Source organism: Dermacentor andersoni, chromosome 3, assembly GCF_023375885.2.
Source record: "Dermacentor andersoni chromosome 3, qqDerAnde1_hic_scaffold, whole genome shotgun sequence".
In the NCBI taxonomy this organism is placed as follows: Eukaryota; Metazoa; Arthropoda; class Arachnida; order Ixodida; family Ixodidae; genus Dermacentor; species Dermacentor andersoni.
The window spans coordinates 79,156,760-79,173,679 of NC_092816.1; the positions used below are offsets into that span (position 1 = coordinate 79,156,760).

Sequence of the window (16,920 nt, forward strand, 5' to 3'; positions counted from 1 at the left end):
TGAGTCTGGAGCGGCGGGCCGTTTTTTTTTTTTTTGTTGACAACAATGACAACACTTCCATACGTCACGTTTAGTCGAACCCATCGAGATAAATGTTGATTCTGAAATTCCAGACCGCGATGTGCTCAAATGAAATGGTTTTTTTTACGTTCTTTGCAGCACATGAATCAGGAATATGATTAGAGCAATCTGCACAGGATGACAATGGCAAAGCACAGCCATAAGAAGATACCCAAACCCTAATACACAAAATAGGAAAACTTCTAGGGCAGTCGGCAGCAAGTACAAAGCGAACAGTGGAAGGAAGACCCTTAGCTCACCTGGGTAGAGACAATCGTCAGGCTGTGTCAAAGAATTGCCGCCGATTGCAGAAGGTTGGGAATCAGTCCGGTCTTTTAAAGGCAGAACTGAGATGAACAGCAACCCTCTGGTGCCCTGACTAGTCCATCGGGAGGTTGTCTAGTTTGCGCAGGCTCGAAGCCGCCTTGTGAAAGTCTTGCGTTTATCGATATTAGATGCTGACAGACGATCACTGTTCGAGCCGGGCTGGACAACGCATGCGCCTTGTCCGCATTTGCTTGTGGTGCCTTGGCATGGACAAACCTCACGCTGCGGCAAAGAATTCCCGCCGACTGCAAAATAATAATAATAATAATAATAATAATAATAATAATAATAATAATAATAATAATAATAATAATAATAATAATAGTCTTTATTGCGAGATATTATATACATGTATTTCTTGTCGGGTCTGCGGAAGCCTTCGGAGGGCTTGTATGGCAGGCACCTGGCTGTCACGGTAGACTCACATTGACAGGGTCTCAAGCATAACTAATGTTCAAAAATATAAACTAAATCTCTTCATTTTCAAGAGAACATAGAAAACTAATTGCCTAGAAGCGCAAAAATTACAGCGACAAAGGTGCTACATGTCACCTAAATACAAAACTGGTCACACTATTACAAGAATATGCACTGAATTGGCCAATCTTCTAAAGGAAAGCCACGAAATGGATACAAGTACCATGTTAAAACCATTCGCAATGCTCACATGCGCACAAATCAAAGTCAGCTTCATACAAGTGACTTTTCTTCATATCCCTTCTTTTAGGGCATTCTTTAAGCCAGATAAACTTCGCTGTTCAAGTATTGAGCCGGGGAGAGTATTAAACAAATTAGGAATATAATATACGTTCTATAAATATCGCCGCACAACAGCAGAGAGAAACACTGAATCGAAGTTTGACATTTATAGAGACCTAAATGGCTTATATATAACAATGTTTGCGTTGTAGGCTACACTTTTTAAAATATTCTGCATAAACTGTTTACTTTGGATTTCCACAAGCGGCTGCAATTAAAAAAAAGGGCAGATGGCCTATCTTATATGTGAATATGCTAAGGCATACACGATCATTTTCTTTATTTTAGTAGGAGTACAACTCCGAGCGTGGTAAAGTAATCATGTAGCTCGTCGAAGTTTAGCACAAATGGAAGCCATATAAACGTTCCATGATAAACCATTGTCAAAGTGCACTCCTAGATATTTAAAACTGTCTAGTCTAGCAGTGCTATTGGAGGAATTAGAGGGCAGTAAATGGGATATAATAGGGCTCAGTGAAGTTAGGAGGACAAAAGAAGCATATACAGTGTTAAAAAGCGGGCACGTCCTGTGCTACCGGGGCTTAGCAGAGAGACGAGAACTAGGAGTCGGATTCCTGATTAATAAGAACATAGCCGGTAACATACAGGAATTCTATAGCATTAACGAGAGGGTGGCATGTCTTGTTGTGAAACTTAATAAGAGGTACAAAATGAAGGTTGTACAGGTCTACGCCCCTACATCTAGTCATGATGACCAGGAAGTCGAAAGCTTCTATGAAGACGTGGAATCGGCGATGGGTAAAGTCAAAACAAAATACAGTATACTGAGGGGCGATTTCAATGCCAGGGTAGGCAAGAAGCAGGCCGGAGACAAGTCAGTGGGGGAATATGGCATAGGCTCTAGGAATAGCAGAGGAGAGTTATTAGTAGAGTTTGCAGAACAGAATAATATGCGGATAATGAATACCTTTTTCCGCAAGCGGGTTAGCCGAAAGTGGACGTGGAGGAGCCTGAATGGTGAGATTAGAAATGAAATCGACTTTATACTCTGCGCGAACCCTGCATCATACAAGATGTAGACGTGCTCGGCAAGGTGCGCTGCAGTGACCATAGGATGGTAAGAACTCGAATTAGCCTTGACTTGAGGAGGGAACGGAAGAAACTGGTACATAAGAAACCAATCAATGAGTTAGCGGTAAGAGGGAAACTAGAGGAATTCCGGATCAAGCTACAGAACAGGTATTCGGCTTTAACCCAGGAAGAGGACCATAGTGTTGAAGCAATGAACTTCAATCTTATGGGCATCATTAAGGAGTGCGCAATAGAAGTCGGTGGTAACGCCGTTAAACAGGAAACCAGTAAGCTATCGCAGGAGACGAAAGATCTGATCAAGAAACGCCAATGTATGAAAGCCTCTAACCCTACAGCTAGAATAGAACTGGCAGAACTTTCTAAGTTAATCAACAAGCGTAAGACAGCGGACATAAGGAACTATAATATGGATAGAATTGAACAGGCTCTCAGGAACGGAGGAAGCCTAAAAGCAGTAAAGAAGAAACTAGGAATAGGCAAGAATCAGATGTGTGCGTAAAGAGACAAAGCCGGCAATATCGTTACTAATATGGATGAGATAGCTCAAGTGGCTGAAGAGTTTTATAGAGATTTATACAGTACCAGTAACACCCACGACGATAAGGTGAGAGAGAATAGTCTAGAGGAACTTGAAATCCCACAAGTAACACCGGAAGAGGTAAAGAACACCTTGGGAGCTATGCAAAGGGGGAAGGCAGCTGGGGAGGATCAGGTAACAGCAGATTTGTTGAAGGATGGTGGGAACACTGTCCTAGAAAGGCTGGCCGCCCTATATACACAATGCCTCATGACCTCGAACGTGCCGGAATCTTGGAAGAACGCTAACATAATCCTAATCCAAAAGAAAGGGGACGCCAAAGACTTGAAAAATTATAGACCGATCAGCTTACTGTCCGTTGCCTACAAAGTATTTACTAAGGTAATCGCAAATAGTATCAGGAATACCTTAGACTTCTGTCAACCAAAGGACCAGGCAGGATTCCGTAAAGGCTACTCAACAATAGACCATATTCACACTATCAATCAGGTGATAGAGAAATGTGCGGAATATAACCAACCCTTATATATAGCCTTCATTGATTACGAAAAAGCATTTGATTCAGTCGAAACCTCAGCAGTCATGGAGGCACTACGGAATCAGGGTGTAGATAAGCCATATGTAAAGATACTGGAAGCTATCTATAGCGGTTCCACAGCCACCATAATCCTCCACAAAGAAAGCAACAAAATCCCAATAAAGAAAGGCGTCAGACAGGGAGATACGATATCTCCAATGCTATTCACAGCATGTTTACAGCAGGTATTCAGAGACCTGGAGTGGGAAGAATTGGGGATAAAAGTTGATGGAGAATACCTTAGCAACTTGCGATTCGCTGATGATATTGCCTTGCTTAGTAACTCAGGAGACCAATTGCAATGCATGCTCACTGACCTGGAGAGGCAAAGCAGAAGGGTGGGTCTGAAAATTAATCTACAGAAAACTAAAGTAATGTTTAACAGTCTCGGAAGAGAACAGCAGTTTACGATAGGTAGCGAGGCACTGAAAGTGGTAAGGGAATACATCTACTTAGGGCAGGTAGTGACCACGGATCCGGATCATGAGACTGAAATAACCAGAAGAATAAGAATGGGCTGGGGTGCGTTTGGCAGGCATTCTCAAATCATGAACAGCAGGTTGCCACTATCCCTCAAGAGGAAAGTGTATAACAGCTGTGTCTTACCAGTACTCACCTACGGGGCAGAAACCTGGAGGCTTACGAAAAGGGTTCTGCTGAAATTGAGGACGAGGCAACGAGCCATGGAAAGAAGAATGATAGGTGTAACGTTAAGGGATAAGAAAAGAGCAGATTGGGTGAGGGAACAAACGCGGGTAAATGACATCTTAGTTGAAATCAAGAAAAAGAAATGGGCATGGGCCTGACATGTAATGAGGAGGGAAGATAACCGATGGTCGTTAAGGGTTACGGACTGGATTCCAAGGGAAGGGAAGCGTAGTAGGGGGCGGCAGAAAGTTAGGTGGGCGGATGACATTAGGACGTTTGCAGGGACAACATGGCCACAATTAGTACATGACCGGGGTAGTTGGAGAAGTATGGGAGAGGCCTTTGCCCTGCAGTGGGCGTAACTAGGCTGATGATGATGATGATGATGATGATGATGACATATTCAGTCGGTGTGCAGTCGTAATTCAAACAATCAGAACCAAGCAATAGGACAGGCAGAGTGTCATGAAGAGCTTTTCGAGGATTTCTAAAGCAGACTAATTGCGTTTTTAGGGCATTAACTTGGTGACTTTTACACCAGTCTATGACGTTTGCTGCGTCAATTTGAAGCAGAGCAACAGCGCTATCATATTCCACGTGTCCTGAAACAAGCAACGTGTCATCCAGATATTCAAAAAACGGTGCCTGTGTCAATCACCTGTCCCATCTCACACACATATAAGTTGAACAAAAGCGGTGACCACTGAACCTTGCGGCCCTCCTGCTGTGAGGTACCGAAGAGTGTTGCATACATCATTCAGACAAACCCCCCAATTTGAGACCGTATAAAATATAACTGAAAATGTCCCCGAAAGCCATAGGGGTAAAGCTTGGTGCATAAAATACGGTGCTTAACTGAGTCAAATGCCTTTGCTATATCCAAAAAGAGTCCAAAGGCGACGTGGTTTCGTTCAAAAGTTTCGTGCAAAAATCTGATAAAGTTTCAAAACGTTTCTGTGTACCGCTGCCTTCAACAAAGCTGTACTGGGAAGCTGTTATGTTATGCTTAAGAACAAAGCTGTACTGGGAAGCTGGTATGTTATGTTTAAGAACAAAGCTGTTCATGGCTTCAAGCATATGCATTTTCGACAGTTTTTATAGGAAATAAAGTGCGGATATAGGGCGGTAGTAGTCAGGTTATTCAGGTTTTGACGCATATCCGCTCTTAAATATCAGAATAACACGTACTCTCTGCATTTCACCGCGTAAAACACCCATGTCTAGAATGCTGTTAAAATAAAAAAGAATCGGCCCTGCTAACACGCTGATACTACGTATTATATGTTCAGCTGATATTCCATCTAAACCTTTAGCACGGCTCTTTCGTGGCCGACACAGCAATCGAAACAAGGCGTCTTCCGCCATCGAGGGCAGAAGTGCCGAATCTGATACCGAACTACTAGCTGCGATAAGGCTCTGCATATTAAGGGCGTCACCATATCTGTCGCCACTGAAGAAAATGAATCGTTGAAACAATTAGCCACCGCTTGCGACGGAGTGCCAGAAGCATTCAATATCGGATCTAAATATCAGCTCGACATGGTTCCCTTAAGCTCATTCACTAGAGACCACATCTTTGCTGGTTTATTACGAGTAAAAAAATTGTCCGCCAAGGTAGTTTCTTTTGGAACTGCGCATACCTGCTGTAACTTTGTTTCGTACGCTCCGGTAAAGACTCCTCAAAGCTTCGTCTTCAGGGTGCTTTCGACATCGCTTTCCAAGTACGTCTTTCTCTGGAATAGCATTGAATATTCGATTATTTACCCATTGTACGTGTGCTTTTCAATTGCGAACCAAAGCGGATCTTTTACACCCTTGCTTCAGCTCGGTGAAAGCATCTAAAAACTCTTTTATACGCATTGGTCGAACCACTATGTGCTCAGAGTGTGTCCCAGTCATATCGGGCGACAAGTCTGACAGATGTAACGTAATAAAATATTTCTAAATATTGGGCCTCCTTGGTTTTGACTGCATAAGTGCTAGGAGAAGAGACCTGGCAGCCGAGTCTTAATGAAGACTGCTATTCCCCCGCCTAGTCTACTTGTTCTGGTTATAAATACTCTTCAAAGTTGGGTAGGCGGAATTGGAACAGCATATCATCTTGAGTGTTAATTTCTGTAAGCACGAAAGCACCTACAAAGCTCTAAATATTAGTGGCATCGACAAGAAACTGATTCCAATGTTTCCTTATACTTCTCAGTTAGCATGGACGACTGAAAAGGACGGGTTATCAGTGACGTCAATGACTGTTGGAAGAGAACAAAAATCTGGGAGGTAGTGAAAGTTTACTGTCATATTGTAAGCCATATTATCAATGTCAGCGACTTTTCGAGCAGAAATCTTACCATTCTTAACCCACACATACTTATAGAAGCTTTCTTTGCCTTTGGAACGAGCTCTCCGGAATAATTCTTTGCTAGTCTCAGTTAAATTTTCGTTTTGGTACATCATGAGGCGCGGTTTTTTCTGTTGCAAGTAACGCAGTTTGCGACGTGCTGCCAGTCAAGTATCCCGTACTAACGGGTGAGAGAACCGAATTAGTAAAGATGGTACTTTATCCTTTCTGCATGGTAGTTCCTTAGCCGCAACAACATCCTGAGTGTTGCATTCTGCCAAGGCTAGCTTCTCTGCAAATCCTACTATGACAGCACGCTGGGTTTCCCCTGAGGAAGATGGAAGGAAGTCCATAGAGTTCGAAATTCGAAAGTCTGCAGTTCTGCTCGTCCTTGTTGCGCTCAGCACGAAATAAACTATTTCATCAGATTGCCTTCTTAAGGTTTCTATTAGTGAGCTTACTTGGATTTCAAGACCGTTTATGGCTGCATCCGATTCTTTAGTCTGATTAAAGACAGTGTCATACCCTGTTGCCAGGCACTGCACAGAGCTTTCCATCTGAAGTACAGTTTCCTTCAACGCTAGCACCTCACCAATTCTCGTCTTTAGTGCAAATGACTCTTCTATATTTTCTTTAAGGGGCAAAAGAGTCCCTGTAATTGTTCCCGAAAAGAACCTAATTGAGAACCACGGTCATCGGCTTCTGCAGATGTATTCGAGTTGCGAAGTGGCCCCAAACTAGGGTCGCCCGTAGAGGCTCTACAGTACCTGCATTTCCAAATCTCCCCTTTTGAGGATCGCACTGATCAAAATGTACTTTTAGGAACACCCGAGCCTGCTTTCCCCATGTGAAGGCAATTCCCGCATTCCACACAAGATTCTGCCATCATTTGGAAGCCGATTTGAACACACTGGACAGATCGATGTCATGGCGAGGCAAAAAACAATTATCAGTGATTAGCATCAATCATGGCCGCAGTCAGCGCCAGCGGTGAACATATACGCTCTAGGGAACAAAAGCTCACCTGTTTAAAACAAAGCAGTTCTGGTAAGTCTCGAGCAAGAGTTTGCCGCCGACAGCGGAACACATATGCTAAGGGGGCGTCTTTTATCCTTGAACGGACGATCCCAGGCGCCACGCTTCGGTTGGATTCACAGACAGCAGTTAATTCAATGAATGACGCGTCCTTGTAGTCAGGGGCAGCTTTCGCACATCGCCGACCGATTGATCCTGGGGCCCTCATACTGCTCTTAGCAGATCGGTGGCGATACAATCCTGCACCTGTTTAAAAGAAAGCAATTCTCCTAAGTGGTCAGCAAGAGTTCGCCGCCGACTGCAATACTACTACTACTACCACTACTACTACTTCTACTACTACTACTACTACTACTACTACTACTACTACTACTACTACTACTACTACTACTACTACTACTACTAATAATAATAATAATAATAATAATAATGTTTATTGCCATCAAAAACAGCAAACAACAAACAGGCAGGTCTAAGCCTCAGTTGGCTTGTAGGACCGTGCCTATGAAAATGATACACATGGCGCAAAAGAAAAAAAAATATACATAAATTGATGAGACGTGCAGAATAAAAAATGAAAGAAAAAGATGGAGAAGAACAAGATAGCACTTGTTTACACTACTTAAAACGAAGGAAGTTGAAGTAGATATTATGATGCAAAAAACGTTCTGGAGGTTAATTTTACCAACGCTGCCTTAATATCTTTCAGCGTACTTTTTGATGTCGCATGAAAAATTTCATCTGGTGATTTGTTAAATGTGTCCGGCACATATGCACAGCATCTGGCGGCCCCATACCTTGAGGCTGAACGAAGAACTAAATACCGGACGTGTTTTCTATGTTCTCTTGTGGCGACACTTTTTTGTTTGAATGGGGAATCGCAAAGATGTTTGAGGACAACAGTTTCTATAAGGAACGAATGAAAGTCTGCTAGACCAAGTTCACGGAAGATATTTGGAGCTGTTATTGTCCTGTCAGCCCTGCATCTCCGTGGATTCGAACAGAATCCGAAGACTGTGATACCGTATCCCAACACACTGTAACCCAGTGCATGTACAATAATCTTTTTTACAGACAAGGGTGCAAAACTTTTGATATTAAACAACCGCCAAGCTACTGACCTCAGTTTAGAACAAACATGTGATAAGTGATGTTGCCACGATAGGTTACTATCGAAATAGATTCCGAGATATTTCACACAATCCACGTATGGGGTAGGCGCACATTTACAAGAAACAGTCTTTCTTATGGAAGTACAGAGGCATGTTAATTACCGCAGTCTTGAGTGGAGAGCGAAAACAAACAAGTAGTGTTTTTTGGGTATTAACAACAATTCTATTATTAGTGAACCAAAGCATTGCTTGTACACGTCATTTAGCAACATTTCAGTGGTCATTTTGTAAAAAAGGTGTTTTGCCAGTAACACAGTGTTGTCCGCATACTGGAACACGGAACATTTGGAAATTGCCAAAGGAAAGTCATTGACAAAGATATTAAACAACAATGGCGCTAATATGGACCCTTGAGGAACTCCAGATTTCAACGCCATCTTAGAACTAATAACGCCCTTATCATCGGTAGCGACCACTTGAAGTCTGTTGCTCAAGTAAGTCTTGAAAATTTTATAAAAAGGCCCACGTAATCCTGAAAAATCCGGTTTACTCAACAAGATTTGATGGTTCAGGGATTCAAATGCTTTAGCTACATCTAAGAACAGCGCACACGTGAAAAGATTCTGATCGAATGCCGAGAACAGTTCATCTGAAAATTCCTCAAGCAGTGCCACAGTACCGTGCCCTGAAACAAAGCCAAACTGTCGATCAGTTAGGATGGAAAATTTTTTAAGAAAAGAAGACATAGTGTAAAAAAGAAGTTTTTCTAAGACCGGAGCAATAACCGGCAATATAGAAATTGGCCAATAGTTTTCAAGACTATCTTTTTTCCCTGACTTATGTAGTGGTAAAACACCTGCAGTTTTTAGGCACACTGTGATTTCATCACTTTCCAAAAAAGCATTCAGCATATGCAAGATAATATCTGACAGCAAATTGAAATATCTTCTGATGGTGCGTAAAGGTATTCTATCATATCCAGTGGAATTGTTAGGATGGAAACTGTAAACAGTTTCTTTCAGATCACCCTCCAAATTCTCGGAATAAAAGCTGACGCAGATACGCATTGCCCTAACGACCAAGTGTTAGTGGATGGATAGACCGCTCTTTAGGACGCTTTAACAAAGTGCCTGTTGAAAGCAACAGCCACTGCTGTGGGAGATTGCTGAAAAGCACCAAAAACTGACCGCTTTCTGGAACTCACTCCTCTGAGATGATTTACCAAAGGCCAAGTTTTGCTTACATTATTTGAAGATTGTTGGAATGTATAGAGAAAGTAACAGCGTTTGGCACCACGCAGAAGAGCAACAACTCTATTTCTTGCAGACTTTTATTCTAAGCGCAGTGCTTGGTTTGTGGGATTTCTTCTGCAGCATTTCCACAAAGTGTCTCTGTTGTATCTGTGCAACGTTTATCACGCGTATTCCCTTGTAAATGTGCGCCGCTTATCTGATGCATGCGGTCATTGTTCACATGTGCTGTTGTATCGTCAGCCAATCGCATGCCTCGACTGCATCCATGCTCCCTTTATAAGGCGAAGCCACTGAATCGTTGCTGTCTGTTTTGTTCATGTTGCTGTCCGAATAAATACTACTTGACTTCACGGCGTCTCTGGTCAACATGGCGACGAGGATGGGATCATTCGGGCAGAGGCAATGACCAAGCCTGAGGAAACTGCAACGACGCCACGGCAAGCGAGGACATCAGTGATGACCACCACCCTGGGATCCTTGGCCGAGTTCTGCCCAGACTCTGGCAATATCGAAGTCTACCTGGTAAGGTTCGACCTGTATGCAACCGCCAATGGAATAGACGCAAGTAAGAAGTTGCAAGTCTTCTTAACAATCCTGGGTGAAAAGGCTTACGTGACTCTGCGTAGCCTGCTGCTGCCGAAGAAACCAACGGAAGTCAAGTACGAAGAAGCTACAGAAGCTCTCCGAAAGCACTATGCTCCAAAACGGTCAGTGGTTACCGAACGGTATCACTTTTACCAGCGAAAGCAAGAGCCGGATGAAAGCCTAAAACAGTTCATCGTTGAGCTGAAAAGACTGGCTGCAACGTGCTCGTTTGGAAGCTTTTTGGAAGAAGCGCTCCGGGATCGGCTGATTGCTGGAATCGGGACGGATTCGATTCGATGCCGTCTTCTTGCCCTGTAAGACGACGAAGTCGCCTGGGAGCGAGTATGCAAAATTGCCACCGCCTTGGAAACGGCCCAGAAAGACACCCGAGAAATGCTACCGGAGGGGTCAACCGCCAGTCCTGCGGACGTTTACTGGCATCGGGAGCCCACCACGCAAGGCAGGCGACATGCGACGAAGACCGCTAGCAACGAGCAGCGTGCTCCCAAAACGGTCCAAGGAAGCAAAGTGGGAAAGGCATTGTTCGCGCCTGTTATAAGTGCGGCGGACTGCACGCGCCAGTGAGTTGTCCTTTTCTCAAAAGTACCTGCTTCAAATGCTCGAAGCCAGGGCATGTAGCGAAAATGTGCAAAACAAAGGTCGTGCACGAAGTTGAGACCTTGCTGTCAACAGACTTGCTTACTGTTAGTACGACTAACCAAGTTCATAGCTCTCCGCCTATTGTGCTTAAAGTAAAAGTAAACTGCAAGGAGATTCCGATGGAACTAGACACGGGAGCAGCTGTGACCATGATGTCTGAAAGAGACTTTGATGAAAATTTTCCAAACTATCCATGTTCCAAAGACGACGTGCGTCTAGGAGTGTATAATGGCACTGCACTCAAAGTGAAAGGCGTAGCAAACGTCAATGTATCTTATCGGAACCGAAGCTACAATCTGCCTCTGATAGTTGCGAAGCAAGAAAATGAAGCCGTATGCCGACGCTTTTAGGTCGCGATTGGATGACTACACTAAAAGTTGACTTGCAAAATGCTGTTCAGCAGTTGCAACGTGACGTGGATAACGTACAGGAGGGCAGGCAGATGGTAGCAGCGGAAGCTGAAAAGAAGTTGAAACAGTTGTACGGTGATGTGTTTGAGCCAGGCTATGGTTCTATCAAAGGATTCACTGGTAGTATACGAATGAAAACCGATGTGCATCCAACTTTTTGTAAGGCGAGACCAGTACCATATGCTTTGCGCGAACACGTGGAGAGTGCTATGACCGTTCCCAGCAAGTGCTACAAGCGCTTAGTAAGCACGGCATTCGTGTAAACGCCGGGAAATGCAAATTTTTCCAAGAAAATGTTTGTTACTTGGGGCACGAGCTAGACAAGCATGGCGTACACCCAGCAGCAGAAAAAGTAAAGGCGATTCGAGAAGCGCCAAAACCAAGTAATGTGACTCAGCTAAAGGCATTTTTGGGCCTAGTAAACTACTACGCCAAATTTTTGCCTGACCTAGCAAATGTGCTAGAACCTCTCCACCAACTGTTGCGCAAGGGCAGCACATGGAAATGGTCAAGCCAATGTGACGCATGTTTCAGTCGCTGTAAGAATTTGATCAGTGATGACATGGTTTCGGAACTGTATGATGTAACGAAGGAAATACAGCTGACATGTGACGCTTCTGCTTACGGCTTAGGCGCAGTGCTGTCGCACGTGGTTGAGGGCGTAGAGCGACCGATCGCGTTTGCATCGCGGACGATGACTCCTGCTGAGCGTAACTACGCGCAAGTGGAAAAAGAAGCGCTTGCAGTTGTTTTTGGAGTGAAGAAATTTCATAAATATCTGTACGGGCGTACTTTCAGTGTAATCACTGATCACCAGTCGCTAACAGTCATATTTGAGGCTAAGCACCACACAAATGCAGTAGCTGCAGCTCGAGTGCACCGCTGGGGAATTTTTCTTGCTAACTACAGCTTTCGTATTTTGCACAGACCAGGAACAAAGATAGCCAATGCAGATGGTTTATCACTCCTTCCACTGCCGGACGCCGGTGACGAGGCAGAAGAAATCTTTTATTTTTCGCCTTTCAATAAACTCCCCATAACTGCGAAAGATATCGAGCGTGAAACTGTGAAAGATCCAGTTCTGAGCGCTGTTCGTGAAATGGTATGGCACGGATGGCCGCGTGCTGTGGACGCTCATTATCAGCCTTTCTTCGTGAGGCGATTTGAACTTTCAGTGGATTGTGGTTGTGTGGTGTGGAACAACAGAGTCGTGATACCACATTCGCTTCAAAGTGAAGTTATGTGTTTGTTGCATGAGCAACACATTGGCATTACAAAGATGAAAGCTCTTGCAACGTCAATGGTTCGGTGGCCAAAGATGGACAACTGCTTGGAACAAACTGCAAAGCAGTGTGAAATTTGTCAAAGCACAAAATCTGTGGTGCCACTAGCGCCGCTTTCATCTTGGAAGTGGTGCACAAACAGTTGGGAGAGGATACATCTAGACTTTGCTGGAAAAGAAAAAAAGATGTTCCTTTTAGCTGTAGATTCCTATTCCAAATGGTTGGAAATAAGTCGCGACGTCAACGACCGCGCAATGCACGATCGAAACAGTGCGCTCGTTGTTCGCAAGTCATGGCCTACCGAAAGAGGTAGTCACTGATAACGGGCCGCAGTTTCGTGCAAGAGTTTAAGGACTTCCTATTGTCAAACGGGGTTAGGCACACGCTTACTCCGCCATATCATCCTCAGTCCAACGGTTCGGCCGAACGTGCTGTTCAAACAGTAAAGCAGTCGCTGTTGAAGCAATTGCTGGAAGACCAGAGGAATAAAAGTTACAGGTCACTGCAGCACAGAATTGATAATTTTCTGTTCGCTTATAGAACAACGCCGCATACATTCACCGGCCAAACACCAGCTGAACTCTTTGTGAGGAGGAAGTTGCGCACAAGGTTGTCGTTATTGAAACCAGATCTGCAGGATGCAATAAATGCCAAATCTGATAATGTACGTAGTGCAAACAAGAGGAGGAGTTCACCCAGTGTTTTCTGTTGGGGATAGAGTGTTTGTGCGTTCAGTACGTGGGGAAGAGGTGAAATGGCGTCCAGGCAAAATTGTGGATGTGAAATCGGCAATGACATACCTTGTGGTTGTGGATGGACAGACGCGGTTTGTGCACGCGGACCATTTGCGACATTCTTGTGTAAAGCCTGGTAGTGTTGTGAAAGAAAATGATGTACCTCTGCCACATGCAAGTGAACTGCTTGAAAGTGAAAGTGTCCTTGCATCCGCCTCAAACCGGCCAGTGTTGGATCGGAGTGATGGTGGCCCACTCTCACGTGGAGCCCAAAGTGCATCAACGTCAGAACAGAACGATGCCGGTTCACCTGTGCTACCCAGGCACAGTGCTCGTGATAAGCGGAAGCCGGATCGTATGACAGATTCTGACCTTGTTGGAGGGTGATAGAATCGCACCGCTGGCACGATTTGTTGGGGTCTCGGTGTTGACGCCCGTTATTGCCTATGGGTCGCAAGCCCCAAGGGTAGCGTTGGCCTGGCGGCCTGGGGCACTGGAAGCATCCGAAGGTCCCGGCAAAGCATGAGAAGACTGGTAACAGAACAACTTGTTTATTCTAACATAGCAAAAGAGCGGCCGGTCAGTTCGACCGAAGTGGAGAGACGGGAGAGCACGTAACTCAACAGTACAAATCGGAGCCTCTCTCCTGGCGTCCGGGGGCAGCTGCTCTTATACTCTCGGCGTCGCGGTCCAAAAGGGAAGGTCACGGGATGAAGGTCACGGGACGGCGGAGCATGAGCCCACGACGGCGCGCACGGTCGAGCCGAGAGACCTGCTGAACCGAGTGCAGTGACGCATCGCCAACCCGCCCACACGACGGCGCGAACGGTTGAGCCGAGAGACCTCCAGGCTCCTCATTCGGGGAACTCCGCTCCCCGGCTGCCGCGCTTTGACAAGCGAGGGCACACACACACACACACGCACACACGAAGACACGTGGCACTGAAACACGCCTGGACACGCTTGGCGGGGAAGCGTTGCGGCGGCGTTGAACGGGCCAAAATGTCCGCCGCTTTGAACAAAGCCCCGGCGTCCGTTGCATCCGCGCCGGCATTACCGCGCGTTGTAGGCGAAACGTAACAGACCGCCCCGCCGGGGGAAGGAGATCCCGATGGTCAGGGGACTGCATCCGCTGTCCGGAGGGATGTCGCTCAATGATGCTCATAACCGAAGTCGGGCGTCCTTTGGCGTTTCTTGAGCGCAGCGCACCGAGAAGGCCTCGTTCTCACGTTCAGGTGCACACAGGACACTGCAAAGTGACTTCGGGAGAGTTGACATTTTTGTTCTCGTTTCCGGCAAGCGTTAGAACTACGCCTGAAAGTCAACCGCTCAGTCAGCAAGCACGGCACAAACCTCACTAAGCCCTGCCAGGCTCTTTCCCCTTTTATACTGCTGCCTAGTTCCTTACAGTAGTTTAGCAGCACTCAGAACGCGTCCACAAATCGGAAAATTGCACTAGAAAGCACATCATCACTTTGAAACACTATACAAAAGCAATAGGTTAAAAAAAATCCTGCCTCAGGAAGAAAAACATCAGTAACAAGCAATTTTGAGGCTGATTCCCACGTTAGGGGCTTCGACTTAAGCCATCGGCGTTACCGTTGAGACTCCCCTTTTTGTAACGCACCTCAAAGGAATATTGTTGCAAAGCGAGGCTCCAGCGCAGGAGGCGGCCATTTTTGGGAGAGATGGTCTGCAGCCATTGGAGAGGGCAGTGATCCGTTTCAATGATAAACCTCGAGCCGGCTAGGTAACATGACAATTTCTGAACGGCCCACACGATACACGCACACTCTTTCTCGGTGGCGCTATACGCCTGCTCACGACTCGTCAGCTTACGACTAGCATACAGGACGGGGTGTTCTACTTCTCCATTTTCCCGTTGGCACAGTACAACGCCCATGCCTCGCTCACTAGCATCACACTGAACAACGAACCCTTTTGTGTAGTCGGGCGATCGTAGCACAGGCTGGCTTGTTAGGGCGCTCTTTAGGGCGCTAAAAGCTCTTTCCTTTATCTCATCCCAGACGACTGTTTGCGGCTCTGTCTTTCTTAGAGCATCCGTCAAGGGAGCCGCGATATCAGAGTACCTGGGGATGTACCTCTGATAGTAGCCGGCGACACCTAAGAACGACCGAATATCGGTCTTCGTGCGCGGTTGCGGGAAGTCTCGCACAGCGGCCACCTTTATTTCAGAGGGGCGGCGACGACCCCGACCAATCACGTGTCCGAGGTAGACAACCTCGGCCTGTGCTAACTGGCACTTGGGAGCCTTGACTGTCAAGCCCGCATCGCGCAGGCGGGTTAGCACTGCCCGCAAGTGCGCCATATGCTCAGGCCAGGATGCGGAGAATATCGCTACGTCGTCTAGATACGGTAAAGCGAATTCTTGCTGTCCCCGCAACACTTTATCCATGAGGCTTGAAAAGCAGTATGGCGCGTTCTTCAAACCAAAACTCAAAACTTTAGGACGGAATGTCCCCATTGGTGAAATGAACGCCGCATACCTACTAGCCTCTTCTGTAAGTGGAACCTGCCAATAACCCCTGACAAGATCTAGGGTGGAAATAAACTGAGCGCTACTCACTCTCTCAAGGCGCTCCTCGATGTTAGGGATCGGATAAATTTGATCCTTAGTGATGGAATTAAGCCTGCGGTAGTCGACGCAAGGACGAGGTTCCTTGCCCGGTACCTCAACTAAAATCAAAGGGGAGGTATAATCACTCTCACCCGCTTCAATAACACCGAGCTGTAGCATTTTCGTTACCTCAGCCTCCATAATATCGCTCTGGCGGGGTGACACCCGGTACGCCTTGGATCGTACTGGCTCTGGGGAGGTAAGTTCTATGTCATGAGTAAGGACAGAAGTCCTACCAGGCCTCTCAGAGAACAGACCTTGAAACTCTTGTAAGAGCTGGTGTAGTTCGGTTTTCTGCTCAGGCGACAGCGATGCTTTACTTATTAAGTCACTAATGACTTGATCGGTGTCTTTCCTGTTCGTCACTGAGCCTAGTCCCGGAAGCTCGACCGGAAGCTCTTCGGGCACGTTTACCATCATGCACACCACTGCTTCCCGTTGCTTATAGGGTTTGAGCAGATTACAGTGGTAAACTTGCTGTGCTTTCCGCTTTCCTGGCAGACTCACCACGTAGTTAACGTCCGACAGTTTTTGAACAATCCGTGCTGGGCCCTCCCACTGCACGTCGAGTTTGTTCTTTAGCGATGTGCGCAATATCATGACCTCATCGCCCACCTCAAAACGACGGGCCCTGGCTGTCCGATCATAATAAACCTTGGCCCTCTGCTGGGCCTCTGCCATTGCTTCACCTGACAACTCCTGTGCCCTTCTTAAGCGTTCGAGGAGCTTAAGCACGTACTCTACCACGACTGGGTCGTCGCCCCTGCCTTCCCATGATTCTCGAAGCATGCGAAGCGGAGATCGCAGCGAGCGACCGTACACCCGCTCAGCTGGCGAAAACCCCGTAGCCGCATGCGGCGCGGTTCTTAATGCAAACATCACTCCAGGCAGACACAGCTCCCAGTCAGTTTGA

At 46.1% G+C, this 16,920-nt stretch overlaps 2 long non-coding RNA genes and 1 pseudogene across 2 annotated transcripts in view; 1 reads left to right on the forward strand and 2 right to left on the reverse strand.

Annotated features, from left to right (window-relative positions):
* Positions 1 to 630, reverse strand: part of LOC140216737 (uncharacterized) — a 39,480-nt gene extending 38,850 nt beyond the window's left edge. Inside the window, exon 1 of the long non-coding RNA XR_011893405.1 lies at positions 321 to 630. This is a non-coding gene — a long non-coding RNA (uncharacterized lncRNA). The remainder of the gene's footprint in view (positions 1 to 320) is intronic.
* A 4,829-nt stretch (positions 631 to 5,459) lies between these two features.
* The window catches only part of LOC140216364 (uncharacterized), a 41,480-nt gene continuing 30,019 nt past the window's right edge, over positions 5,460 to 16,920 (reverse strand). The window contains exons 2-3 of the long non-coding RNA XR_011893012.1: positions 7,322 to 7,578; positions 5,460 to 5,695 (exon numbers count right to left, since the gene is read on the reverse strand). This is a non-coding gene — a long non-coding RNA (uncharacterized lncRNA). The remainder of the gene's footprint in view (positions 5,696 to 7,321; positions 7,579 to 16,920) is intronic.
* On the forward strand, positions 10,001 to 10,867 carry LOC126543190 (uncharacterized; annotated as a pseudogene).